Below are 27,362 nucleotides of genomic sequence, written 5' to 3' on the forward strand. Positions count from 1 at the left end.
TGAACCACTTCCTGCCTGTGCTGTAGCCGGGGAACAGGAGGTGGCTGGGTTATGTCCTTGGCTAGCAGCAGCCTGGAGGTGTTAGCTGCCTTTTGACACTGTGCAGGCAGGAAGGGACAAGCTGCTTCAAGCCACCTGGGGCAGGGGAGAAGAGATGAGCTCTGCAAAGACACAGGCCAGGTCATCCCTTTCTCCTCCCCTGCCCCCAACACTGCTCTTGTGGCTAGAAGTAGCTCATATCCCTTCCCTCCTGCACAGTGCCAAAAGGCTGCTGTTGGCCACATTCTGGTGTGAACCCTGGCAGAAATCTGGAGAGCAGGGGCATGTCTTCCCCCCAGGAAGACACAGCACTAAGTACCAGGAGAGGTGGGTCTCTCCTGGGGGCCCAGCCAGGCATGGAGGGCAGAAGTGCTGGGCAAGGAGGTGAGGGTTGGTCGATTGGTCACCCCTCCTGTGTGAGAGAGGTGCATGGGAGTGTGTGTGTTTGTGTGTCACCTCTCCCTGTGAGTGTATGTGGGGGGTAGGGGTATGTGTGTCACCAGGGCCGGCTTTAGGAAGTGCGGGGCCTGATTCGAACAGTTTCGACGGGGCCCCGGCAGGGATGACTAAAAAAAACACGTGGGGCTTGTACTCACCGAGTGGTGCTCCGAGTCTTCGGCGGTGGGTCCTTCACTCGCTCCGGGTCTTCAGAAGCACTGAAGGACCTGCCACCGAAGACCCGGAGCAAGTGAAGGACCTGCCGCCGAAGACCTGGAGCACTGCCGGGTGAGTAAAAAATTAAAAAGGAGCCTCTAGCCAGGAAAGGGATTCTCAGACACTTGCACCCCCCTCTCGCAGTGGCCCTGCCACTGGGCGTGGGGCCCTCTTAGGCGCGGGGCCTGATTCAGGGGAATTGGTGGAATTGGCCTAAAGCCGGCCCTGTGTGTCACTCCTCCCCACGTGAACCCTAAAGATAAGAAGGTAAATAAAAGGAATCCAACTACACGGGATTTCTTTTTAACAGGGGTCAGTCAACCTGATGTTAATTTGAATGTTTGTATTGCATCTTTCTGATTGATTGCCGTTGAACTCACTTGAATATGAGTAATTTTACCAGGTGTCCCGCATTCAGCATAGGGAAATATGGTCACTCTAGTTGTAAGGGGAAGGAAGAAACAGGCAGACGCATCCTTCAGTTTTCCTTTGCCAGAAATAATTAGGACAAGGCCAAGAACCCAGACAATTAACCCTTCCACACACACACACACACCCCTCTTTGCACTGTGAGGATATTCAAGCTTAGCTAATAATACAGATGTGCAACGTGAATGTATATAATGCCTATGTTTATATTATTACAGAGAACATTAAGCCTGCTGAATAATATTTTCAAAAGTTCTAGGTGTTTATATCACTTTTGAAAATAGGTCTTAGGCTCTTAAGTAACTTAGGTGCTTTTGAAATTTTGACCTCATAACTTGTCCCAGCTGGAAGAGCAATGTTGATACTATCTTTTTGCATTTTGGAAAGTGGAGCTAACGATCAGTCTGTATTCTGTTTCTTTATCTGAGATAGAAGAGTTAACTACACATGTGATCTAAATATTAGAGTTGATTAATGTATGCAGTTCAGCTATTGAGATACTTTTTTGCTCAGCTTGCTTCCTGAAAAAATCAGTCTATATTTGAAGTTGAAATTGGGGAAGTTACTGAGTTAATGATTCACTCCAACAAAAATAAAAAAAATTTAAGAGAGCGTTTTGAATGAAAGGGTTTTAGTACCTTAAACTATTTTTTGACAGATAGTGATGATAGTGGAACATCCAGAGAAATTAAAAGCTGTGGAAATGCTGTAAATAATAATGCGCTGCATTGTACTGCATACTGTGCAAAGAAATGAGTACAACATTGGCTTCTGCCTTGTCTCACTTTTTCAGTGTCACTCTTTCTTTCACAATCCGAGTTCTTATGGACACTGTGCACATTAGGCCCCTAATGTGGTGTGTAATGTTCCCTTCTTGATTTTTGTCCCCCAGATACATCTTTGCAATTTTTTTACATAATCTTTTTGTTGTATTGCTCTGTCCAGCAACAGATTTACCCAACTGGTACCCAATACTGGATCAATATCTATCTCAATAGCAAGCGATCCATTTATAGAGAATGAGGCTTCTGACCCAAGTAAGGAAGACACTGTCTGACTTCAGATGTGAACAAAGCCTCCCATTTAGGCTGTATTTGTAGCAGATTATGGCTGGATCTATGAATCTGGGCTCTGCACTCAAAAGATCTCCATCACACAACATTTCCATTATGGACATATCATGATAAACAAAACAACACAATGTTAATCAACATAAGAACGGCCCTACTGGGTCAGACCAAAGGTCCATTTAGCCCAGGATTCTGTCTTCTGACAGTGGCCAGTGCAACGTACTAAGGGTACGTCTACACTACGGGATTATTCCGAATTTGCATAAACCGGTTTTGTAAAACAGATTGTATAAAATCGAGTGCGCGCGGCCACACTAAACACATTAAATCGGTGGAGTGCGTCCATGGTCCGAGGCTAGCATCGATTTCTGGAGCATTGCACTATGGGTAGCTATTCCGTAGCTATCCCATAGTTCCCGCAGCCTCCCCTGCCCCTTGGAATTTCCGGGTTGAGATCCCAGTGCCTGATGGGGCAAAAATCATTGTCGCGGGTGGTTCTGGGTAAATGTCGTCAGTCACTCCTTCCTCTGGGAAAGCAACGGCAGACAAGCATTTCGCCTTTTTCCCTGGATTGCCCTGGCAGATGCCATAGCATGGCAATCATGGAGCCTGTTTTGCCTTTTGTGACTGTCACCTTATGTGTACTAGATGCTGCTCACAGAGGCGATTCAGCAGTGCTACACAGCAGCATGCTTTTGCTTTTGCATGACAGCAGAGATGGTTACCAGCCATACTGCACCATCTACCAATCCATAAATTGGTAAAAAGATGATCATGGCTACCAGTCCTTTTGCACTGCACCATTTGCTGCTGTCATAACTGCCCCTGGCTGCTCTTAGCCAGGGGCGCAAAAGCCAAAATTGGGAATGACTCCCAGAGTCAATCCCTCCTTTTTGGTATCTAAAAATAGAATCAGTCCTGCCTAGAATATGGGCAAGTGTACTAGAGAACCACTGTATCAGACAGCACAGCTGCTCTGTGTCAGATCCTGCAGAAATTATGAGCTGTATGCTATTCACAGGGGGTGCTCCTGCAACAACCCCACCTGTTGATTCTGTTCTTCCCCCAGCCTTCCTGGGCTACTGTAGCATTGTCTCCCCACTTGTGTGATGAAGTAATAAAGAATGCAGGAATAAGACACACTGACTTTTTAGTGAGAAATGAGTGGAGGGCAGCCTCCAGCTGCTAGGATAGTCCAAACAGGACAGTAAGGAGTGTGGAGGAGAGGAGCCCAGCACCCCTCTGCTAGTCCAGGGGCAATTGAATCTTTTTTTTACACATGAAGGGTGGGGGCTGACAGAGCTCAGCCCCCTGTTGCTATGACGACGATGGTTATCAGCCATACTGCACCATCTACCAGGAAAAATTAGGGCCAGGCACCCTTGATAGACCTCACCGATGCTAGTATGCATGGTTACCAGTCCTTTTGCACTGCCCCATGTCCCAATAGGCTGATGACGAGGACGGATACCAGTCATATTGCACCATCAGCCACCCATGGCAGGGGGGAGCAAGGATGTTGGTGTTGAGTGCTGCAGCATCGGGTCTATCTGCAGCATTCAGTAAAGATAGGGTGACATGTTAAAGAGTCAAGAGAGGATTGTTTTCCCTTTCACTTCTGGGGGTGGGGGGGGTGCGTAAATTGCCGAGCTATGCCCTGACCCACCGCGGACACTGTGTTTGACCCTAGAAGCATTTGGAGCTCAGCCAAGAATGCAAATACTTTTCGGAGACTGCAGGAACTGTGCGATAGCTTGAGTCCTCCAGTCCATGAGTGTCCATTTGATTCTTTGGCTTTCCGTTATGTTTGTCATGCAGTAGTGCGCTGAGCCCCTGCTATGGCGTCTGTCTGGAGATTTTTTAAAAATGATTTTGAATTTCGTCTTCCGTAACGGAGCGCTGATAGAACAGATTTGCCTGCCCTTACAGCGATCACGTCCGCATCGTCCATGCGGGAGCTCTTTCTTTATTTTGATTTTTAACTGCATCACCACACGTGCTGATCGGAGCTCCACGCTGGGCAAACAGGAAATATTCAAAAGTTCGCGGGGCTTTTCCTGTCTACCTGGCCACTGCATCCGAGTTCAGATTGCTGTCCAGAGCGGTCAGTGGTGCACTGTGGGATACCGCCCAGAGGCCAATACCGTCGATCTGCGGCCACACTAACCCCAATCCGATATGGTAATACCGATATTAGCGCTACTCCTCTCGTTAGGGAGGAGTACAGAAACCGGTTTAAAGAGCCCTTTATACCGATATAAAGGGCCTCTTAGTGTGGACGGGTGTGGCGTTAAATCGGTTTTACGCTCCTAAAACCGGTTTAAACGCCTAGTGTAGACCAGGCCTTAGAAGCCAGACCATTCCTGGGTTTTACTATTGCTATTGGTACATTATTGTGTCTTTCGCCACTTCAGCTCAGACAACAATGACATTGGTTGTTTCCAGAAATAGCACTTTTTGTGCCTTTTCCAAGTTAATGTTTTTAGCTTAATTTCCTGTAGGAAAAGAGAGTTTTCCATCAGCAATTCTTGCACTAATGCTATCGTGGCATGTGCAATGCTGGGATGACATCTGCAGTCCCATACATCCTATCAGGTTTTCTATCTGCTCTGAGTAGTTTCCCTCTAAAAGGATGGAGGTAGCAGTGGCTAGTTCTTAGAACAGCAGATGGGAAGTCAGGAATACTGACTTGATGATATAACATTGGGGAAGTCATGTCCCTCTTCAAGCCATCACTTCTCCTCAATAAAAAAAGTATAATAATATTAACAACCTACCTCACAGTTACCAGGAGGCTGAATAAATTGACTTTTATAAAGCAGATTAGCTCCTCAGATAAAAGGCACTGTATAATAGAAACATTATTATAATCTTTATCTTTGTTAATAAACTTATGGCTGATTTCACTATAAATATAGCTCAGTGCTGTGGTGTTGTACAAGAACAGATCCTGGGTTGAATCAGTCAAGCTGTCCACTTAGCAAGCCTGGTATTTCTGTGAGTAGCCCGTGATGGGCTGGATATCACAGGGGGACGTTTGAAAGAGGCTCAGGGAATGGGGTGCACCTATTGTGAATTTGCAAAGTGAGGGCTAGCATTGCCCTGAGGAGAGTGTTTGGGTGGCTGACAGGCTGGTGGTGCTGCCAGGGAGCTGACACCCAGTTAAACACCAGCAAGTCTCTCTCTCTCTCTCTTTCTCGCTCCAGCAGTGAGTCAACAAGGTGATTATGAGGCCTGAGTGCCCCAAGAAAGCATCACACCATCCTGTCCTCCATCAAAACTCATGAAAAACACATTCTAAGCCATAGCTTGCCAGCCCCTAACCCTTTCGTTTATTTAAAGGGCTGATCCAAAACACATTGATGTCTATGGAAAGATTGCCATTGGCATCAATGGGCTTTGATCAGCCCCTAAAAGATGCATTCAAACAAAAATCATAGAGCTAACAAGATATAGGCTTAGCTTGTATTGTGAGAGTTCAGGCTTAAAGTGTGCTGGCCAAGGACTTGCTTTTTCACTTGATTTTTTTTTTAATAATAAGCTTAAATTAACTGTGCAAAGGAAATCATTCACTTCTTAGTCCATCAGACGGTGACTTGGCAAGAATTACTGTCTATGATTGCTCAGTAGGATTTTTTTTTTTTAAAAGAAAAGAAATCAGGCATCATTTCCTGTAAAGTAATAAACTAATTATTAATAGGGGGTCATAAATCCCTCATTAACAAGCTGCTAATTAAAAATGTTAGCATAACCTTGTACATAGTTTAAAGTCAAAATATTTTAGCGGAGACGGTGATGGTTATCTACTAATAAACTGAGTATGTCTATAAAGCCACTCTCCACTCCAAGTTCCCTTTTGTTCTGTTCTAATTTGTATCAGTTTGTGCCCATGGATTATATGCTCTTTGCACAGGGACTTTTACTCAGCATATTTTACTAACACTAAAATGCTGTATGTATCTCTGGCCTTACAGAAGTGAAAAATAATAACTAGAGTGGAGATTTTTCCAAGTCACACAATCAGATGCCTATCTTACACTGACTTTCAGTGGGAGTTAGGTATCTAGCTGCTACTTTTTCCTCTGAAAATCTCCCCCATAACACTTTTCATCCAAAGATTTCAGTATTTTATAATGTCTGAAACTTCACAATACTCCTGTGAGGGAGATAAAATATTGCTCTCTCAAAGATGGGGAAATGTCAACATAACAGTTAAATTCTGGTTCTATTGAAGTCAAGGGGAGTTTTGCCACTGACTTCAAGAGGGCCAACATTTCACCCAGAGGATTTAAGTCACTTGCCCAAGGACATACAGTAAGCCTGTGGTGTGAATTCTGGGAACCCAACCCAGATCTCTTGACTCCCATTCTGTTTTTTATATCAGTTTAACAGGACATACCGTAAATAACGTTAGCACAGGGTCATACTTAAAAAGTTTGACGTAGACTTCCCAGTTCCTTTGGGCTGGAAATGTAATGAGCGCTCCAGTTCTACATTTCTTTGCCAGTGAGGAGAGTTGTTGTTTCCTGGTTTGGGTTGAGATCAGAATCAGAAATACTGCAGGAAGTGCAGAAGGGCATAAAAACCTCTGCTACTATTTTAATGTGACATTAGCAATTGGGAAAAGTACCAGACTGACAGCCTTGGAGACTGATTCCTATTTATCTACAGAACTAGCATTCTTCTCCCCACTGCCCTAGCACTGTCTCAGCCCTGACCTGGAGGGACATCTTACTGAGAAAGCTAGCTGAGTCTTCATGCTTATTCAGGCCTTGTGATATGAATTCCTGCATGCTTGGAATCTGGACCAAGAACATCCAACTCTAAGCACCAACACCATCAAAGAGCCATCAGCTTGTAGCAACTAGTGGTCACTGTTGACCTGTTTTGAATTATGCTTCTGGTGGTAGCATGTTGCTTCTTCCAATGGGAGATGCAAGTTTAAAGCCACCCTGCTTGGTGAGTGCCACCTCTAAGTGAGGAAGTATAGATAGTGTGGGCTGAGCATGATGGGAAAGGCAAAGAACCTCTACTGTGTCACATTGGCCCATCCCACTTTTTAAATAGGCTTTGAAGTACAAAGGGTTTTAGGTAACAGCTCTTAAATTAGGTAAGACATGGATACTTACCCCAGTGAATAGGTCACTCCATTGGGACTTTGGAATAGAACCCTAGTCTCCTAGGTGATATTGGAAACATCACTTTAACCTTCTATACCTCAGTTTCTTCATCTGTAAAATGAGGATAATAAAGTTTACTCTCTATTGTATAGTTCTTTGAGATCTACGAATGAAAATCATCATGCAATGACAAAATACACCTCTACCTCGATATAACACTGTCCTTGGGAGCCAAAAAATCTTACTGTGTTATAAGAAAAACCGTGTTTTATTGATCTGGCTTTGATCCACCGGAGTGCGCAGCCCCGCCCCCCTGGAGCACTGCTTTACCACGTTATATCCAAATTCGTGTTATATAGGGTCGCGTTATATCGAGGTAGCAGTGTATTATGATTATTACAAAGATGACATTCAATAAATGCCAGGATTGAATCAATATCTCATAGGATATAGATGTTCATAATGTACTTAAATTCCTGCAGCTTCACACACAACATGATTTCTCACAGAATGAGTCAGGGTTGTACACTAGCTATTTCAACATTTGCACAACTGTATTTTATTTGTATATGTGATGCTGGCAGGCCAGGTGCCAGCTCATGCCATGGTCCCCATGTCTCAATTGGACACTAACAAATAAATAGCTGGAATGTGTCTGGCTCACTTGCGAGTTAAATAGTGATAAAATAGGTATTAGAATTATAAGAAAGCATTTAGTATTTAGACTCTATTGAATGCTTGTGAGTTGCTGCTTGCATTAATCTTACTTGTAATATCAGTGTTCCTCATTGTAATGTCATATCTGAGCGGTTGTATTGTAAACCTCCGTGACTGTGTGACTCGCCATACAGGAAAAGGACATCAATTAGTGTGAAGAGCTGCTCTTCTACAGAAATTGTTACACTCCCTCCCAAAAAGAGGAGACCCATCAATACCAGAAAGGATATGGATGGATCTTATAACCGGAAACTCCCCACATCTGGATTGAGAAACCATCAACAACAGGACTAAAGACTCTTATTGTTCTGCTCTCTTCCTGGTGATGATGAGTCATGCAAGTGGACTTCTCTCATCAGCTGAATTTGAAGCTCACAGCACACGGTAGGAGGGCGATAAAAACCCCAAATGAAAGGAAGTAGGTATCTCTACGCTGCTTGGACCTTGAGAGGTGTTTCTAGGCATGAGCAAGAGATCCCTAGCTGCTTAGCTTGGATTAGACCTAAAGATCAAATATAGCTTGGTGATTGTAGAAGCCCTTATTAACTTTGAAACCTAAGATTGTAACTTCTCATGTGTCTATTTGCTTGCTTTAACCTTGTAAATAACTCTCCAATTTCCTTTTCCTATTTAATAAATCTTCATATAGTTTACTATAGGAATGACTACAAACATTGTCTTTGGTGTGAAACCTAAAACACAATTTTAGGGCAAGTGACTGATCCTTTGGGATCAGGAGTAACTTGAATATTGCTGCTGTTCTTGGTGTAAGGGGCTGTTTATCACAGAGATATACGCAACTGGGTGGCAAGATTGAACGAAGTACTCAAGGGGACTGTCTGTGACTCCGTGTAAAGGCTGTTAAAGTTCCTGATGAGTTTGCACTTGGTGCAGTTGGTTGGTGAAATCTAAGTTTAGAATTTGCAGCCAGTTAAGGGATTGTGCTCTGGTTTTTAATGCTCTGCTCTGAGGTTGATACTAATGCTCTTACTTCCCTTTTCGGAGTGTCATAGTATTTTACTCTATTTTAATGTTATATTACACTATCTGGATTCTTGTCTAGTAGCTTGGCACAATATTTGGTCTTATTTTAATTAAGTTTCTAATTGCAATAAGACTGTGTGTGTTATCGTGACATTACAGTGAAACACAAACTGGGCACATAAGGGACAAAGTACAGGATTACTGCAATATGCTGACCATTTGATGAGAAGTATCTGTACTGCAGCTGACAGATTATAACAAAAACAGTGCACAAGCCAGGATGAAAAACTGTAACTGTGAGGCAGAGGCAATACAGAAGCTTTATATTTGAGTAACAGGTCTCACAGGTAGGTTGGATTGTAACACAAATGACTGTGATACAATATTTCACAAATGCAAGTGTTCTGGTAATTGTTATACATGGTGATTAAATGCCCACAAAAATAATAGAAGAATGAAATGTACCACATTTACATTCAAAATATTTTAGTGTTTTGTCTATAATTGAACATTTATTTGAATTTTCAAGAATAGAGAAAATAAACATGGTCAAGAATAAGAAAAGAAATAGATTTAAGTCAACCAGTTGCTACTCTAGCTTCTGATCTATATACAGTTTGACAGCACAGCGGTAGAAGGCAACAATGGCAGAGAGCTGGGTGGAGTCAGAAAGGTGATGTTTGGTGTGAAATGGGGGAGGAAGTCAGTGACCCAGCAGAGAGAATGGCCCAGCTTGTGGATATTTTGAATAGGCTGCAATGGGAGGATCCAAGAGGCCATAGAGGATGTTACAGTCAAGGCAAAACAAGGCATATCCATTCCCTTTCATCTGAGAAGCGGAGTGTACCTGACCAAATTCAGATACTCCCTCAAAGAATGATACAGCATTATGGGAAATGTATCACATAGGTGACAAAAAGGGAGGCTGGGCTCTAAAAGACTGACCCTGCGGGGGAAGGGGGGGTGGCGGGGGAAGAGAACACATACACATATGGGAAAAGTAAAATGGAACGGTCTAGTTATAAAATGCAACCAGTGCAATGTCTCTATTGAAACAATGAAAATTGAATTGTGAGAGCAAAGAATTGCACTAGCTTTTCTTACCAAATGAACCAATCTGTGGGTGAAGAACCATATTGAGGACTGTGGATCAAGGAATTGGAAGAGTAGGGAGAAGAAAGAGGTCTAATTTACTAAAGATTAAAAAGGAAAAGATAGAACAAGAACCTAAGCAAACAAAGATACAGAGGTGAAGAATGAAGGGAGAACAACAGTACTGAATGGGACAGACTCCACGATGGAAAGAATGGTTGTGAAGGAAAAGCAAAAAGGAGAAGGCAGAAAGAACAATACAAGAGGGGCTATGGGGGAAAAAAACTAGGCTAAAGGTCATACATAGTAAAATATAATTTAATCTCCCATATTTTTTCTAAGCTTGGGCCATAATTTTGGATTGTACCTGGATGAAATAACTCAATGAAATTGTTTTCTTGATGCCTTTTGTCATAGAGCAGGTTCAAATAAGCTTAGAGCAGGGGCCCCACAAATGGACTAAGATACTTAAGTCCCATTTTTAGGACTAAGTCCCTTCTAAGCACCAATGTGATCCACAAAATTCCCACTCAGCTGCTACCTAACCATGTAGATGCCTAAAGTTGCTTGGCGTCTAAGTTTTGCAGTAGAAGTTCCATAGGCACCTACCTTTCTGTCTCTGAGCATATGCGCTGCTGCCTCTAGGCTCCCACACCCCTATCACCTACCTAAGCCCCAGAGCAATATATGAACCAAGAGGAAGGTAGATGTTTGGCTGCCTAACTTGAACCAGGGGTCTCCCATATCCCAGATGAGTGTCCTAATCACTGAGCTAAAGGTTATAAGGGAGGTTCTCCTCTCCATCCCCCCACTACCCCAGCTGTATATGACTTAGCCATCTGAATGCCTATCTTTCCTGGGCTCATGACGCCTTGCAGCCCAGATTTAGGTGCCCTAATTCCAAGAGAAGGGTGGGACTTAGCACACAGTTCTTGTGCCAGCATCTCCCATTGGCTGTCTTAGGTGACTCCCTGCCCAGCATGCTGGCTTTGGGAATCACATTCTAAGGTGCTTCTCTCTCCCCATTCATTGTACAGGGAGTCTAAGGGTACGTTCATACTACCTGCCCGGGTCGGCGGGTAGCGATCGACTTCTCGGAGTTCGATATATCGCGTCTCATCTAGACGCGATATATCAAACTCTGAACGCGCTCCCATCGACTCCGGAACTCCACCACCGCGAACGGCGGTGGCAGAGTTGACGGGGGAGCCGCGGACTTCGATCCCGCGCCGTCAGGACAGGTAAGTAGTTCAAACTAAGGTAGTTTGAGTTCAGCTATGCTATTCGCGTAGCTGAACTTGCGTACCTTAGTTCGAACCCCTCCCTAGTGTAGACCAGGCCTAAGTGCCTAACTCAGCTTTATGGATTGCAGTGTTGTTCCTGTGATGCTCTAGGCACCACAAAGTGACATTCCACTCATGTCCTTTGCGTGGATCCCAGGCTGGAATGCCTCTCTGAGGACTTTAATCCCTGGAAAAAGATCGCTGTGTTTATAAATACCAGATGCCACTAGTTTAATTACGTTGATCAGAAATGATAAATGTACTTAGTCTTCTTTAAATATAGAGAAATGATCTACAAATCAGTTGAAATGTGCTCCTTTCCCCTCGAAAGGCCAAATATTCTCTTCACAAACTGCCTGCTCTCCAGGATCACTGCATCCCATGAGAAACCCCACAGCCTGCCCCGGAGCAGAAGGACCGCCCGCCGGCGAAGACCGGGAGCGAAGAAGCTCCTGCACCCTCTTGCCCCGCCCCCTCTGGGCAGCCCTGACCCTATCCACCCCCCCCCCAGAACACCCACAATCCAACCCCCCCCCTTCCCTGCCCCCTCCCCCAACCTCTGCCCTGACTGTCTCCAGGGCTCCCTGCCCTTTAGCCAACCCCCCCGGCCCCAGCCTCTTACCCCCGGCTCCCTCCTCACGCGCAGCCTCAGCGCCTCGGCTGAACAGCCGCAGCGTGTCTCCGGCGGGGCCTGAGTTCCGTCCCGCTCAGAGCCGCGTGGTGAGGCGGGGCTGGGAGCTCCGGGCCCAGCGGAGGGAGCAGAGCTCAGGCCGGAGCTCCCAGCCCCGCCCCCTCCCCACGCGGTGCGGGGCGGGGCTCAGGGGCCCCAGCGGAGACACGCCGCTTGATGTGCTAAGGCTCCAGGAGAGGGGCGGAGGCAGGAGCCTCCGCTGTTCTCTTGGGGGTCCCTGCGGATTCCGGGGCCCGGGGCAAATTGCCCCCTTTGCCCCCCCCTCTGGGCGGCCCTGATGTATTTGAGCATAAGCGTTCGTGGGCTACAGCCCACTTCATCGGATGCATGTAGTGGAAAATACAGTAGGAAGATGTTCTCTGTGTGTATATATATCTTCCTACTCTATTTTCCACTACATGCATCCAATGAAGTGGGCTGTAGCTCACGAACGCTTATGCTCAAATAAATTTGTTAGTCTCTAAGGTGCCACAAGTACTCCTGTTCTTTTTGCGGATACAGACTAACATGACTGCTACTCTGAAACCTGCCTTCAAGAGATTTGTTTGAACTTTTAGAAGAACAAATCTACTGAGCATGAAACTTTAAAAATGCAATTTTTCTCTGTTAGTTTTTTTTATTCTTTTGTTTAATGTTCGTATTTGTTACTGGAGGAAGGACAAAATGGAAACCCTGTGACTGAAGCTGCTCACTGCACAACCTTTGGCATGATACATGGGTTTGGGCTGCTCATTTCTGCCATATATCAATGCATAATACCTAGTTTGGAGCCTGCCAGCAAGACTGTACTTTCCCTAGCAACTCTACTTCCAGCCTGAGATATACTGTAGATGTTCCCTTCTCTTAAGAGGTGCATTTGCCCTTCAATTGCACACACTGGTTTTCTGATAACTGGAGTTAAACCCATGTACTGAGAGGATATTAAACTCTTCTAAGAGCAGAAGGGACTGGAAAACATTTGAAAGCAGTTCATTTCCACACTACAGCCAAAATTAAGACAAGTAGGGGAACTGTATTAAAATGGTTGCTAAGGAAAAAGACAGTCTTTTCTCTTGGAGCTCTGGCAACTCCAAGTTTACCTGTTGAGTTGATATAGCTAGGATTAAAGCAACCCGTTTTCCTCAAGATTATGTACAGGAGATTCAGAACTATCAACCAGGGGTTTCTTATTAAGCTCATAAGAGCTTATTATATAAAGCTATTTGAGGTGAGGGGGAAAAAAGGGGAATATCTTCCACATTAATATATGGGACTATTTTTTAATTCTAAATCTGAGTGCTAATTCATCTCTGAACCAATACATCAATTTAATTTCAATGGGCTTTTCTCTGGTGGTTAATGCACTTTGTTGCAATTAACAGCAAACTATTGTGCCAATGCCTAAGGAACTACTTTGATACCATTAGTCTGTGCTATGCTGTGTCAGTGGCTGCTGCTTGAGCCACCAGAACCTTTCCACAGCTTTCTTGTAATGGACAGTTATTTTATTTATGTCTGTAATATATTAAGCCTGGGATTTTCAAAGGCGCCTAAAGAAATTGGTGCTCATATCTCATTGAAATTCCCTGGGAATTGGGCACCTGACTCTCTCATGCCCTGGTCCAGCAAACAGTTATGCAAGTGATTAACTTTGCTACTGTGAGCAGTTCCCACTGAAATCAATGGGATCACTCATGATAGTAAAGTTAAGAATAGGCGTAACTGTTCACAGGATTGGGGCCTCAGGCGCCTTTGAAAATCCCAGCCTAAATGCTTATGGCCAGATATCAGTAGTAGCTATTATGTTATAAATCTTCTATCACAGTGAGTCATCCTGGGTTGACACTTGATGAATATGCGATCCTTGTGTAAATGTGGGAGCCTGATGCTTGCAAACGAGCCAAATATAATTTGAAATACGCCCAGTTTCTGCAAACCAAGCAGTAATAATGAACACTGTGAACATGATTACCAGAATCTGAGACTGCCTAGGGCACTCCCTAATTTAGGCCATGTCCGGACTCAGCAAATAGGTTGTATATTAAAACAAGTTAGCTAACACAAATTAACAAACAAAATGCTAAATAGGACTTTGCACCTAGACAGTGCAAGTTGTGCTTAAAAAAATGTTAACTGGTCATGGTTAACTCTAGGCTCTCCACCACCAATCAGCTAACATATTGTTTCAAAACCACTTTTGCCCTGTGTAAACTCCATCTATATGGGGTGCAAAGTCCTGCATTAAAATGTGTTAGCTAACTTGACCTGTTTTGCTAGTTTAGACATGGCTGTGGAGTCTAATACATCTGGGCCTGTATGTTCCCAATGCAGGGCCTTCCATGCTGGCACTCGCTTCCCCATTGGTTCAACGGAACCTGAATTTGTTGACCTTCAGAGTCCGTTATAAGGACGGGTCTCTGCCTGAGATGAAGTTGATGGAGGATTTCTAAGGAGCCGTCTTCCAGAAAGTAAGGCTAATTTATGTGTAGTCTAACTATGTCTACCTTATTCGCTGTACCTGCACACAGAGCAGGTGATGAGCACATTTCACAAGTCTAAGGGATGGTGTCCCTAGTCTCTGTTTGCTAGAAGGTGGGAATGGGTGACTGGATGGATCACTTGACGATTACCTGTTCTGTTCATTCCCTCTGAAGCATTGTCATTGGCTACTGTCGGAAGACAGGATACTGGATTAGATGGAACATTGGTCTGACTCAGTATGGGCGTTCTTAAGAATAAACTCAGGAAATCTCAGTGAACTGACAACCCAAAGATTTGCTGAGGGACTCCAGTGAATAGACTTATTGTTTGCTGAAAAGGGAAGTATTTTTTTCTTCTTCAGCAAAGCCACAGTTTGCACAGTTTTAGCCTCCCCAAAATAGCCAAAATGAAGCCCATGATTTCTATATTAGTTTGATTGGTGATCTTGGATGTGTGCCTCATAGGCTTCCTGACTCCCTGCCGCCATCTACCCTCCATTAACCAAATAACAACACTTCCTTCTAGGCGAGGTTTCCGGTTTCTCTGGGTTTATTATTTTTAAAATAAAGTGGACTTTTGATTTGGCAACCAAGATCTGCTCTTATTTATTTTTCATTTTAGTTTTACCTAGGGGCCCTCACATAAAGTTACATGTGTCAATTGCTTGATCCTTTGTTGCACTGAAAAGGAGGATGGGATATGTTGACAACTAGGAATATGGAAACCTATCCTCTAACTGGGAGGGAGAAGAGTACTGCTTGGGCTTTTAGAACTAAACTGACTGCTAAAGGTGACCTGCAGAGGTATTAAAATAGGTGTATGCTCACTTTTGCTGCTTTATGACACATGAAGAGCTGTTGTTTTCTCTTTATAAAAAAAAAATCTGCTTTTTTCCCATTAGGTGATAGGGTTTTGTCTGCCCAGTAATTCTGTGTAGAAATTATAACATGACGAGATGAAATCTGAGCAACTGAGAACAGATGAGATTTTTGGTTGGACTGTTTAAAACATTTTGGTTTTTGTTAGCACCTGTTAAGCTCCAATGCTTTAAAACACTTGGGAGAAAGAGAGCCTTTGTTAAAGATGCAATAGTCCTACCCCTGCAGCTAAGGGGTAAAATAGCTGCCAGTCTATAGCTGAGACTTCCTGCAGGCTCTTTAGGTAAAACAGGGGTGACCAGAGAAAATTCATGATGTTTCTGTAATAAAAATCAAGCAGAAAAAGTAATAATTCCTTTAATGTTTTTATATATCACCAGAGGGCACAAATCCAATTTGTTAAAATCCCTTCCCTGCACTGTTCCCTGCTTGCCCCTTGGCCGAGAGGGAGGAGATGACCACACATCCAAGCATATTCATGAAAACACCTGGTTTCTCTCAAACTTACTGCCAGGAAGTCTGTTCACCCTAAGCCAGGTTTAACAGAGGCCAATCGTGGCCTGCACAATGTGTGAGAAGAAAACAACCCAGTTTGACTTTCAGTTCACAGGCTGAGTTTGCAGGACTGGCAATTGGAAGAAAATTTACTTGTAAATTGAGTGAGCAGGAGCTCTTTGGGAGACAAACGTGGGACCTCGTGCCACCATTTTCACAGATTCACTTTACTTTGAGTTGACCCTTCCATTTGCAGCTGAAATTATCCTGTTAATATCATCTAACATAATATTATTATTTAGTAAGCACCAATAATGTGTTTGATACTTTAGAATACACAAAATAAAGACAGTTCCTGCTTGGAAGTGCTTATTATCTATTCTAGACTCTATATTCCTTTCCTGGAGGGAAAAACTGTCCATAACCAGAGCAAATGCTGACTATGCTCATTGTGCCATATTGATTGTGCAGCAGAGACACAGGGCTCTGCAGATACATTTTCTTGGCACATATCTTGGTGGTATTAGTTTAATGAAAAAATGTTTTCAGACAGTATTCTACAGCTCCTTTTAGTTCAGCCTCAACAATCTGTCAGTATAAGGCATCAGTGTATATGCCTGGGTCAACACAATCTAAAATAAGGGTATGATGTATAGTAATATTATACATGACTCAGGCACCACATTTCTGTGCACCCTGCACAGTGCCCAGAACAGTGAGGTGGCCAATCCAAAAATAATTTTATCCTCGGTGTCAAATCCTGATGAAAATGAAGAAAAATGCACAGCAGCAGGGTTCCACCTCCCTGCCAGAGTCTCCGGATTGCTTTTACAAGGGCTGGTACTACTTATACCTTGCAGTGGGAGTCTAGGTGCACAAAAAAATCAAGATCAGATATTATTGGCTTGCAGCCCTCTTTGATACAACTAAGGACGCAGTCCTGCTGAACACGTGAACCTTTCCTCAACTTCAGTGGGAGATGAGGGTTCTCAACAACTCTCAGGATCAAGCTTAAGGTCATCCAATGAAGTGCGTATTCACCCACAAAAGCTCATGCTCCAATACGTTTGTTAATCTATAAGGTGCCACAGGACTCTTTGCTGCTTAAGGTCTTGTCTACACAGGGGAGTTTTTGAAATCTTTCCCACCGTTGTTAACACCAGTTTAGCTGAACCAGTGTTAGCAAAGTTGGAACTCTACAATATTGTGTTGATTAGACCTGCTTTCAGCAAACTAACTGACATGGTGTTGATAAGGGCCAGCTATGCTATGCTCCAATGCTATGAAGAACTGGTTTGTTAACAATAGTGGATAACTTTTCAAACACATCCCTAGTAAAGACAAGGCCCAGGACCATGCTTGGTGAAAGTTAAAGGGTGGAGAATAGTTTAGATAAATTCTTCTGGTAGCAAAACCTTAATCCTAAATCTGAACTGAACTTGAATGAATCTGTCACTGTGGTTTGGCGATGTTGGGCGGACTATTTTACACACTTCCTGTTTCCAGCTTATCACAAGTTGGTTCTTGTTGTACTTCCATCTTGACTGGAAGTCAAAGATTCCAGAAATCTAATGAGACAGCTGGATCTTATGAGATTTCCACCTCGGTCTTCCCTCCGACCTTGGGGGTGCCTGTCTGTAGCAAGATAAACCTTTAGAGGTTTTCCCGTCATCAGTAAAAATAGGGCAAATCTCAGAGCTGAGAAGCAGAGGATAGTAGGAAGTTGTCAAATGATCAGAGTGGCACAGAAAAGCTGAAAGAAAATGAGTGATGCACAGGGGACCTGCACAAGGATTTTGGAGACACTCACTCACTTTTCGGTGTTAATGTATTGTTCTGATGATAATGATTGCATGTATAGAAGATCTGTGTAGACAATAGCAGTGTTCATTATGGATGATGTGAATTTATTTTCCTTTCTTTTTATAAAGAAGATGTTGTAATTATCACTAGAACAGTTTCATATAATTAGAAAAGAGAAACTAGGACAAGGAAGGCCATTTATTTGTTAGTAGGGTGACCAGACAGCAAGTGTGACAGATCGGGACAGGGGATGGGGGGGTAATAGGCGCCTGTATAAGACAAAGCCCCAACTATCTGGACTGTCCGTATAAAATCAGGACATCTGGTCACCCTATTTGTTAGAAATAACCCTTTTCCCCAAAATAGCTATCCCTTTCTATAATGAAACCAGGTTTTTGTGACATGTACAAATGCATCTGATACCCACTCTAGAAGTAGTGTGGTCCTGTGAATAAGGCACTGAGCTGAATGTCAGAAGAGCTGGGTTCTCTTCCTGTTTTTCCCCCACTAACTTGAACATATCGCTTGAGCACCCTGGGGCTTATTTTCTTCATCTGTAAAATGAGAACAATGATGCCTAACCTCTTCCTAAAGTGTTCTGAGGTCCTCCGGGACTTGTGCACATGTTTAATTTTATGCACTGAGAGTAAGGCTACGTGTCTGTCACGGATTCCATCACTTTCCGTGACTTTTACAGCAGCCAATGTGGCCGGCTCAGAGGCTGCTTGAACACTCGGGCAGCCCCTGGGCCAGCAGCAGCAGTTTGGGTGTGTGGGAGAGGGCTCTGGGCTGGGTCAGGGGGTTGGGGTACAGGGTGGCGCTTACCTGGGGAGGCCTCCCCAGAAGTGGCTGGTATGTCCCTGTGGCTCCTAGGAGGAGGGGCCAGGGGACTCTGTGCACTGTCCCTGCTTGCAGGAAGTGCCCCCGCAGCTCCCATTGGCTGTGGTTCCTGGCCAATGGGAGCTTCAGAGACAGTGCTTGTGGCAGGAGCAGTGCACAGAGCTCCCCTGGCCTTCCCTCCCCCTAGGAACTGCAGGGACATGCTGCTCAGAGCCAGGTAGGGAGCCTGCCAGCCCCCACTCCCAGCACTAGCAGGGGTCCCAAACCACCCACCCAGCACCTGTGGTGCCCCCAGGCTACCCCCAGAGCACCTGTGGCCCCCCGGCCCCAGTTTTAGTCAGGGGTATATAGTAGAAGTCATGGACAGGTCACGGGTCCGTGAATTTTTGTTTACTGCATGTGACCTGTCCATGACTTTTACCAAAAATACCTGTGACTAAAATGTAGCCTTAACTATGACTATGAGTAATCCCATTTAATGCATGCATAAAGTTAAGCATGTGCATGGGTCTTTGCAGGGTTGAGGCCTATATAACTATTAGGGCTGGCTGAACATTTTCTGTTTTTAAAATTGTTTTTTTACTGGAAAATTGGATTTTCAAAGAAATGCAATTTTCAAAAAAAAAAAAAAAACCCGGCAAATCAAAATATTTTTATTGGATATGCTTCAGGAGTGCCTCATGGGAGTTGTAGTTCAGTTGTCTCATAGACCCATTTTTTTCCATGGTCCAGGTTCCTCCGCTGGGCTAATTTAATAATGAACTGCCTCCCCTTTCCAAGAGGTGAGACCAAGTGCCATTTGGGAGATGTAGTCCAACCAGGGATCCCAGGCTATACAAGAGAATGGAAGCACAAAGCACCCAAACTACAGCTTCCATGATGCACAGGGTAACACTTTTGAATCAGAATATTTTGGATTTTGGCTAAAATATTTCAGAATTAAATTTTTTGCCAAATAATCAAACTTTTCTGTTTAAACTTTTTTTTTAAATTTAGAGAGAAAAGCCCACTTTCCTATCGGTTCTAGTAATTATTATGTTTACTCCAGCCATTAAGTTAAATACAATGGCAGGTCTCCACCCTCTAACATACCCAAAGAAAGTTGAATAACATTCTGCAAATGATTAAATGGAGAAAAATACGGTGTAGAGTGATCTGCAAAATTATGCTAAAGGGCTGCATTACTTTTGAAAACAAGGACCACATGCATTTAGAGATTAAAGGCCTCCCCGTTGTCCCTTTCTGACAAAGCTGAAAGAGTTATCTAATGATAGTCAGATGATACAAGTATATTTGGATAGCTATAGTATGCCTTGGTTCAGGACTTCAGCAATGGTAATGCATTAGCAATTGCACTGAATGCCCTTTTCGATGTAATCCCTCTTCATTTCCAAGCCATTTCTGCACCATATATGTCAGTTATGTTGTATTAATGAGCTCCGCTCCCAGCAATCAGTTTAAAGGGCTCCTCTAACAAGAAAATAAACTAATGTGAGTAAGCGAGATGGTGCCATTACAACTCTGTCTCTCATGCAGTATTGCTCCATGCTCTGCTTTCTTACAAGGGGTATAACTGTGTTCATATGTGCCTCAAAGAACAAATTCATTGGAGCCTCTCCTTCTCCGTGTCCTCCTGCCCCTTTTGCCACATGCTCAGAATGTCCTTCTCAACCCACACCATCCTCACCTTATCCTCCATGCTTGTCCTCAATACCTCTCTATCCTCTCCTCCTCCTCCTCCAACCCCTAAATCCTTGATGACTCTCTCTTCTCCTCTCCTTTGTGACATAATCTGATTAAAATATGACCATGTAGATCATTGTTGCTGCCACTATTACATAATTGCAACAAATCTCATACAAAGAATGTCAAGTAAGGTGTCAATATAAACGTTATGAGTTGCTGAATATGATTATGCTATTTGTATACATGTATCATTTTTGTATCTGAAGTTATGAATACTAATTATGTACCTGTATTTCAAATGTTTGCTCATGTGGTAACACCCACAAGGTATTTAGCCTGCACATCTTGAGGGACTATTCAAGGTTAATGGCTCATCAAGGAACACTTAACTCACAATGATCATGGAAGACGCTCATCCACACCTGATGGACTTGCCTGTGAACTTTCTAACTAGAATATGGGTGATGGCTTCTACTATGACTAAGCAAAGCATGCATGGACATGTGACTTGCCCATGTGACTCCCAACACCATCTTGTTCCCTGTAACTTTCCACAGTGAGAACAATGGGTTTCCTTTCACTTGACAGAGGCTATAAAAGGCCCTGGGAACAGCTCCATTTTGCCTCTTTCCTGCTCAAACCTCTGGACTCTGGATTTATACTAACGGGAGCATTCTGACCAAAGGACTGAGGACTTCTAATGATTTGGAAGCAACCAGAGACTTGACTTTATTCCGTCACTACTGCAAGCCTGATCCCAGAACTTTGCAATTGTTGTATGTATTTGATTCCTTAACCAATTTTAACTCTCACCTTTTTTCTTTTAATAAATAAACCTTTAGATTTTCGATACTAAAGGACTGGCAACAGCGTGATTATTGGGTAAGATCTGAGTTATATATTGACCTGGGTATGTGGCTGGTCCTTTGGGATCAGAAGAACCTTTTGTTTGATGAAATTGGTATTAAATAAACACTCATCATTATGTCTAGTGTCTGGGTGCTGAATCCAGGACTGGAATACCTAAGAAGGCTGCATTTCTGACTTTGTTAGCCAGTGTGGTGAGACAGAAGTTTAATTTTGTTGCTAGTTTGGTATATCTCATAGAAGAATAACCACCAGTTTTGGGGGGTTGTCTGCCCTTTTTCTCAGCAGCTTGTCCTGAATTTGTTATTCTCAGTTGTGACCTACGGTGGCATGGTGACATCCTTACTATCATCTCTGGTGGCACTGCTCACTTTAACTGGTAGCAGTATCCTCCTGCCAACCATTTCTTGCCTCGAGAGGGTGGCTGCCCTTCTGTATGCACTACTTCCAACATCAGCCAGCAGGGAGATGGGCAAGGCCTTTGTTTAATTTTAAGCACATGCGTAAGTCCCATTGAAGTTAATAAGACTTAAGCGTGTACCGAAGTGCTTTGCTGAATCAGGGCCTAAAAGAGCTGGCTTTTGGAGCCTGACTCACTCCTACACCAACAGTAGCTCCTGCAAGGCCCCCAGGACTCATGGACTCCCAACACTGTTGGGTTTACACAAATATTTCTGACTCTTCCCCTCTCCTTTATATTTCTATCTATTTTGATGCCCTTCTTGCCTGGAGAGAGAGGGTGTCAGTGAACAATTTGTATTCCCCAAAATTGATAATAGCAGGGCAGGGTTATTTGATTTTAATTTCCTCTGCCTGCCATATCTTCATTAGCAATTTATCTGTCTGTCTGTACATGGACCTTTCCTCCACTTCTGTCTCCCAAATTATCATGTGATAATGAGACTCGAGGGAGGGCAACCAGCTTCCAGCTTTCCTGGGTGCTGTCTCTCTCCAAATACATTGTCTGACCTTTTCAGTGATGCTTTGCCACCAGTGTGTTTACTGTCTCTTCTCTGTTGCAGGATGCGTTTGAGTCCCTGCTGGGTAGAGGGAATTGTGGTTTTTGCCTCTCAAAAGAAGTGTCTTGGAGAAGTGAAGAGTGATTTCAGGGAAGTGCTCTACATCTTCTTATTAAAAACCAGTTGCCTTAGCTAGTTAAATAATAATACTTACCACTTAGAGTGCTTTTCATCTGCAGTGCTTTATGCTCATTAAGCCTTGCTACACCCCTGAAGAATAGGTGCAGTAGCTATCACTGTTCTCATTTGACAGATGTGAAAATGGAGACAGAGCAGTTAAATGACTTACCCAAGCCTTTGGATGGAGATGGTACCAGGGATCATAACTAAGAAGTTCCTGGCTGCCACATCTGTGCTCAGACCACGGGGAGGACCCTGATTGCAGATCTCCATGAAGCTGTGTGGGTGAGTATTGTTTCTTCCTTTCTCAGACATCAGTTATTTTTAATATGGAAGGTTGTATTGCTATGTGAGGGTATGGGTCAGGATTGTGCCCTTCAGTTTGCTTGCAGGGTTCAACTGGTAATGGTAAGTGGCACCACAGCAAATAGCCTCCTTCTTCGTTAATAATTACCTGCCATATTGAGGGGATATTGGCTTCTCTGTGAATACGTGGCTGTGAAGTTTTATCTGTGCTTTCCTTAGGCTGATGAGCTATCTTTTCCATTATTCTGTTCTTCCTTGCCAGGTTTTGTACCTACAGTTCCATGTGCATTTTAGATGGTGTTGTTTCTGGAGAAGTATAACATGGAGTGGGAATCCAGAGGAAGGGCCCCATATGGTAAATCAGGGCTGTGATTTTTACATGAGCAATTAGTTCTTGTTCAAGCTCGGAGGAGAGGCGGAGGCAAAAGGGTTTGAAAGAATCTGGGCTTTGAAGACATCTGTAGGTTTGTTTTGTTTGTTTGAGGAATAAAACAGCTGAGAATACCTAGACAATGATGTTATTTCTGTTCACTTGTTGTTCCCCGCTTCACCCTCTACCCCCAACTACCCCCCCCCCCCAAAAAAAAACCCCTTAGCCAAATCCAAACTCTGACAAAACAAAATGGAGTGGGAGAAAGGAAATCAAACTGATTTAGATCAGGATTCTGGACTGGAGTGAGACCTGCCAAACAAAGGTCCAGACCATCAGCTCATATAAGTCAGTGCGGTCAATACTGCTATAAAGATTTTTAGTCCAGCTGAGGCTCTGACCCAGCTGTGTAAGAGAGAAGTGGGGATCTGGCTCTGAAGAGGGTAGGTCTAGGAGAACAGAGCCACCTTGGTTCCTTTATAATTCCTTTAAATTCATTCTGAGGTTATTTTTCAGAATCCATTAAAAGTGATGGCTGCTGAGAAAACTGGGAAAAACATCAAAGCTTAACTTAAAGTTGCATAGGAACTTTATATCCATTTAAATATCACAGCTAAAATGCCTGAGCCAAACACTTGTCAGTTGGAAGCTGTGTTTTTTCTGGGGCTTTTTAAATGTACTTATGAAATGTAAATACTACATCAAGCTGGCAAAATGCCCAACATGCAACTTGAAATCCTTACAGTGAACAATAACAGTAAGGGAGGGATTGTTTGCCAGTGGTTAGAGATCAGGACAGGGAGCTGCTGCTGCCTCGATACTCCAGTGATGGGGAAATCCTCTAAATGTCTCAAAGAGGGATCTGGTTCTATTGCTAGTTGTGACACTGACTGCCTATATGGCTTTACACAATCATTTAATTTCTTTGTGCCTCAACTTCCCCGTCTGCAAAATGGGAATAATATCAAGTACCTACCTCACTGGTGTTTTTTGAGTCTTAAGTAATCTTTGTAAAGTACTTTGGTATAAAACTCCCATTATAATAATAAATGATTAATTGAGCCTTACTCTGAGAACTTACATTTTAGCAAAAAGTTACCAGACCTGGAAAAAATTGATGAATAAACTTTGATTCAGATCCTGCAAACTGTTCAGAATGGGCAGACTCTTGCACCTACACAGACCAGCTGATGGGATTGGGTTAAAGACACTTCTGTCACTGAAATGGTGCCATCATGAAGGTGAACACAGTGCCTGTTGAACAGCATACAGCTACACTGCACAATGAATAGGGCAAGGATCAAATAATGTGTTTATAAGACTCTCTATTACCATGTCTGCCTTCTGTGCCTGAGTGTTATGGACCAGGATGTAGGCAGTCTGGCCTAGTAGTCAGAGCAGGAGTCATGTCTAGTGGGCAGAGCAGCCATCCTGGTTGGGGAATAAAGCCCAGGGTCAGCACCAGAGTCAACTGCCAATTACCGGAGCCCAGGGTCAGACCAGAGGCAGAGTAAGGAATCAAAACTGAGGGTCAGATATCAAATGCCAGGGCCAAAGGTCAAGCCAGAGTCCGAGTCGGAGGCCAGGGTCAGAGCCAGGACTGGTAACTGATGGTGGAAGCGAGGTAAGGGCAGGAACTGGAGGAGAATCAGGGGTCAAGGATGGAACAGGAGCAAAGGCAGAGGTGAGGTGGGAGCCAGGAGCAGAGCTGAATCAAGAACAGGGTTGGGTGCAGGAGGCAGCGCAAGCAGGGTCCAATGCAGCCATGACAGGAAATCACTTTGTTGCTCAGCAACTTTCTGTGCCGCCTCCTGGCTTAAACAGTGTCGTTGGACCAAACAGTGGAGCCTCGGCGATCCTCCAATCAGGGCTCCAGGGAATGGTGCTTTGGCTGAGGCTTGAGTCCTATTAGTTGCTTGGCCCACTAGGTTTCAGCAGACATTGGGCAGAGGTGAGGATGTGGTGGCTGTCTGCAAATTCCTAGGCCTGGGTTCAAGACCTGGGACATGACATTGAGCTGCAGTAGGAAATAAAATGGGATGCTACTAGGGAATAGCTTCATTGAAAGGAACCAAGAGAGGCCAAATAGCAACCTCCATGGACTGAGCTACCCTCAACGTCTCCTTGCAGGTGGTGATGATTCCATATTTCAGCCAACAAATGTTGATCAGAAGGACCTGTATGTGGAATCTGACTTGTGTTGATGAGCCATTTCTCAAGGAACTCCTTGTGTGAATCAGCTCAGCTCATTAAAGTGTGTAAGGTTGTCACACTCAGGCCCACAATGTCTCTCTTTCGGACAATTCCCTGATGCCTTTCAGCCATCAGACATGGCAAAGGAAACATGGCATACATTTCAGTATTACAAGTGCTGTATAGTATTAGGAGCTGTGCAGCATAAGCAGACACTACTCTGGGAGCTTGCTGCCATTTTTACTTTAGAGACGATACTAAAAAATGTTAACTGTGAACCTGCTATGGATAGCAGCCAAAACAGGTGAGCTTAAAATAGGCTCCAACATAACAGAAAATGTGTCATTGACAAGTGAGATTTACAGCAACAGCTGAACCTCTGAGGGTTTTCTCACTGCAGCGGGAAGTTGGATATGCATGCAAATGAAGCTATTGTAAAGATAAGCAGGACCTAAAATTAAGAATATATTCAATGTTACTGATTCACACAGTGAGTGTGGGAGGAAAAGGCAGTTAAAAGTGTTTATTCTGAAACCTTTTATGACTGTTCCATAGGTCACCAGTAAGATTATCTCTTCAAACCAGGAGTGATGTCTGTATAAGCACAACTACAAATATAAAGGTCAAGTCTGGCAAACATTTCCAAAACTGGGAATAGCTCTAGCATCAAAACCATCCAAGTGTACAGTTTGCAGTGGGAGGAATATTCCATTTATTACTGAAACATGAATTGTGAGCTTCCACAGTAATACAAGACAATCATTAGACTGGGGGGCTTTCATTATGAAGGCAGAACAATTTCTCCCATCTGGATCCAGAATTTAACAGCATTTATTTTGTTAAATGTCTCTTGCTTTTCAACATTCACTTTAGTTATTTACTCAGTCTAGAGATCATGTTTAAGGTCCAGGACTTGCTATCCTGCTGCTGTTGAAACCAATGGTAAAGCTCCCACTAACTTCAGTGGAAATATCCCTCTATCTCCTTAATGCTGTTACATGCAAGGTCTTGAAATCATATTATCTAACACCAGTTGGCTATATCAGTCAAATATTTGGCTGCTAGTGATAGTGCTGTGATGAAGGTGGCAAATACTTTTAACTGCTAAACTCAGGAAGATGTTCTGTCTGTTGGGTGAGGAACAATCCAGGCACTCTGACTGGAGAGAACAAGCCATGTGCCCCGTCATAGAGCCTTAATAATTCCCCCAGGACCGCATTCTGAAATGTATGGGGCTTAGTGTCCTTTAGGAGCCTTCCTAGAGACTCCATTCCCACCTGCAAAGGGAGTCATAGTGACTCTTCTAATTAGCAAAGAGGAGCTGGATGTTGGCAACAGGGAAGTGGGGAAACTTTTTCTTCCCTGCCTCAGTAGTTTGAACTTAAACAAATATAACCTGTGTTTAATAACGTCTCAGGTTGCAAGATGCTTGTCCATTGGCTTTCCTTCCTACCACACCTATCTCGAACCATTGTGACAGAGTGGTCCAGAAACAGTAAAATTTAACATTTTAGAAAACTAAATGGCACTATTGTCCTTAATATATGTGCAGAATAAGCGGTTAAGGTTCAGAGTAGGGGAAGCGAGTTTTATTCTTGGCTCTGCAATACACTTTCTGTGTGAGCTTAGGCAAGTAACTTAAGCCCTCCCTGCCTCCATTTCCCCACCAGCAAATAATAATACTTACTTTGTAGGATTGTTGTGGGGCTTGATTCATTTCTTTGTTGTGGTAGCAACAGGAGCCCATCATGGACCAAGACACCATTATACTAAGGCAGTGTACAAACAGAGAACAAAGATGTGCTACCTGTCCTAAAGCTCATATGTGTAAAGTGTTTTGAGATACTCCAGTGGAAGGTGCAATAGAAATACAAAGTATCATTATTGCATATTGAGGAATGTATTGGAATTTCAGCTATCAATCACTTGAAGAGTATGTGAGTGCGGGGGCGGTTTCCTGGTTCTGCTTGCAGGCTGTGGGGCTCTGTACTGAAGTGCGCAATCTGGAGAGCAGCAATCAGTCTGGAAAAAGCCAGCCTAGAACAAGGTGGGGTGGGTTGTGCCTCTCTTTATTTGGAAGCAGCCTGCTTTATCTCTCTCTATTTTTGGTGACTGTTATCATTCTGAGTTCTAAGAATGAAAATAGTGTTCTTACGTTTTTTATAATCTTTTTAGAAGGTTGTAACATAACACTATCTGTTTGTATGCCATGAACATGACAATTATTACCTAAGGGAAAGCATCAA

At 43.6% G+C, this 27,362-nt stretch overlaps 2 long non-coding RNA genes across 2 annotated transcripts in view; one reads left to right on the forward strand and one right to left on the reverse strand.

The window, feature by feature from the left end:
- The window catches only part of LOC120369367, a 47,235-nt gene extending 39,858 nt beyond the window's left edge, over positions 1-7,377 (reverse strand). Inside the window, exons 1-2 of the long non-coding RNA XR_005583112.1 lie at positions 7,322-7,377; positions 6,592-6,718 (exon numbers count right to left, since the gene is read on the reverse strand). This is a non-coding gene — a long non-coding RNA (uncharacterized LOC120369367). The remainder of the gene's footprint in view (positions 1-6,591; positions 6,719-7,321) is intronic.
- A 15,006-nt stretch (positions 7,378-22,383) lies between these two features.
- Positions 22,384-23,063, forward strand: LOC120369339. The gene is made up of 2 exons (XR_005583087.1): positions 22,384-22,532; positions 22,816-23,063. It is a non-coding gene; the product is annotated as an uncharacterized LOC120369339 (long non-coding RNA).
- Positions 23,064-27,362: the final 4,299 nt, after the last annotated feature.

Source organism: Mauremys reevesii, linkage group 7 (genome assembly GCF_016161935.1).
Source record: "Mauremys reevesii isolate NIE-2019 linkage group 7, ASM1616193v1, whole genome shotgun sequence".
In the NCBI taxonomy this organism is placed as follows: Eukaryota; Metazoa; Chordata; order Testudines; family Geoemydidae; genus Mauremys; species Mauremys reevesii.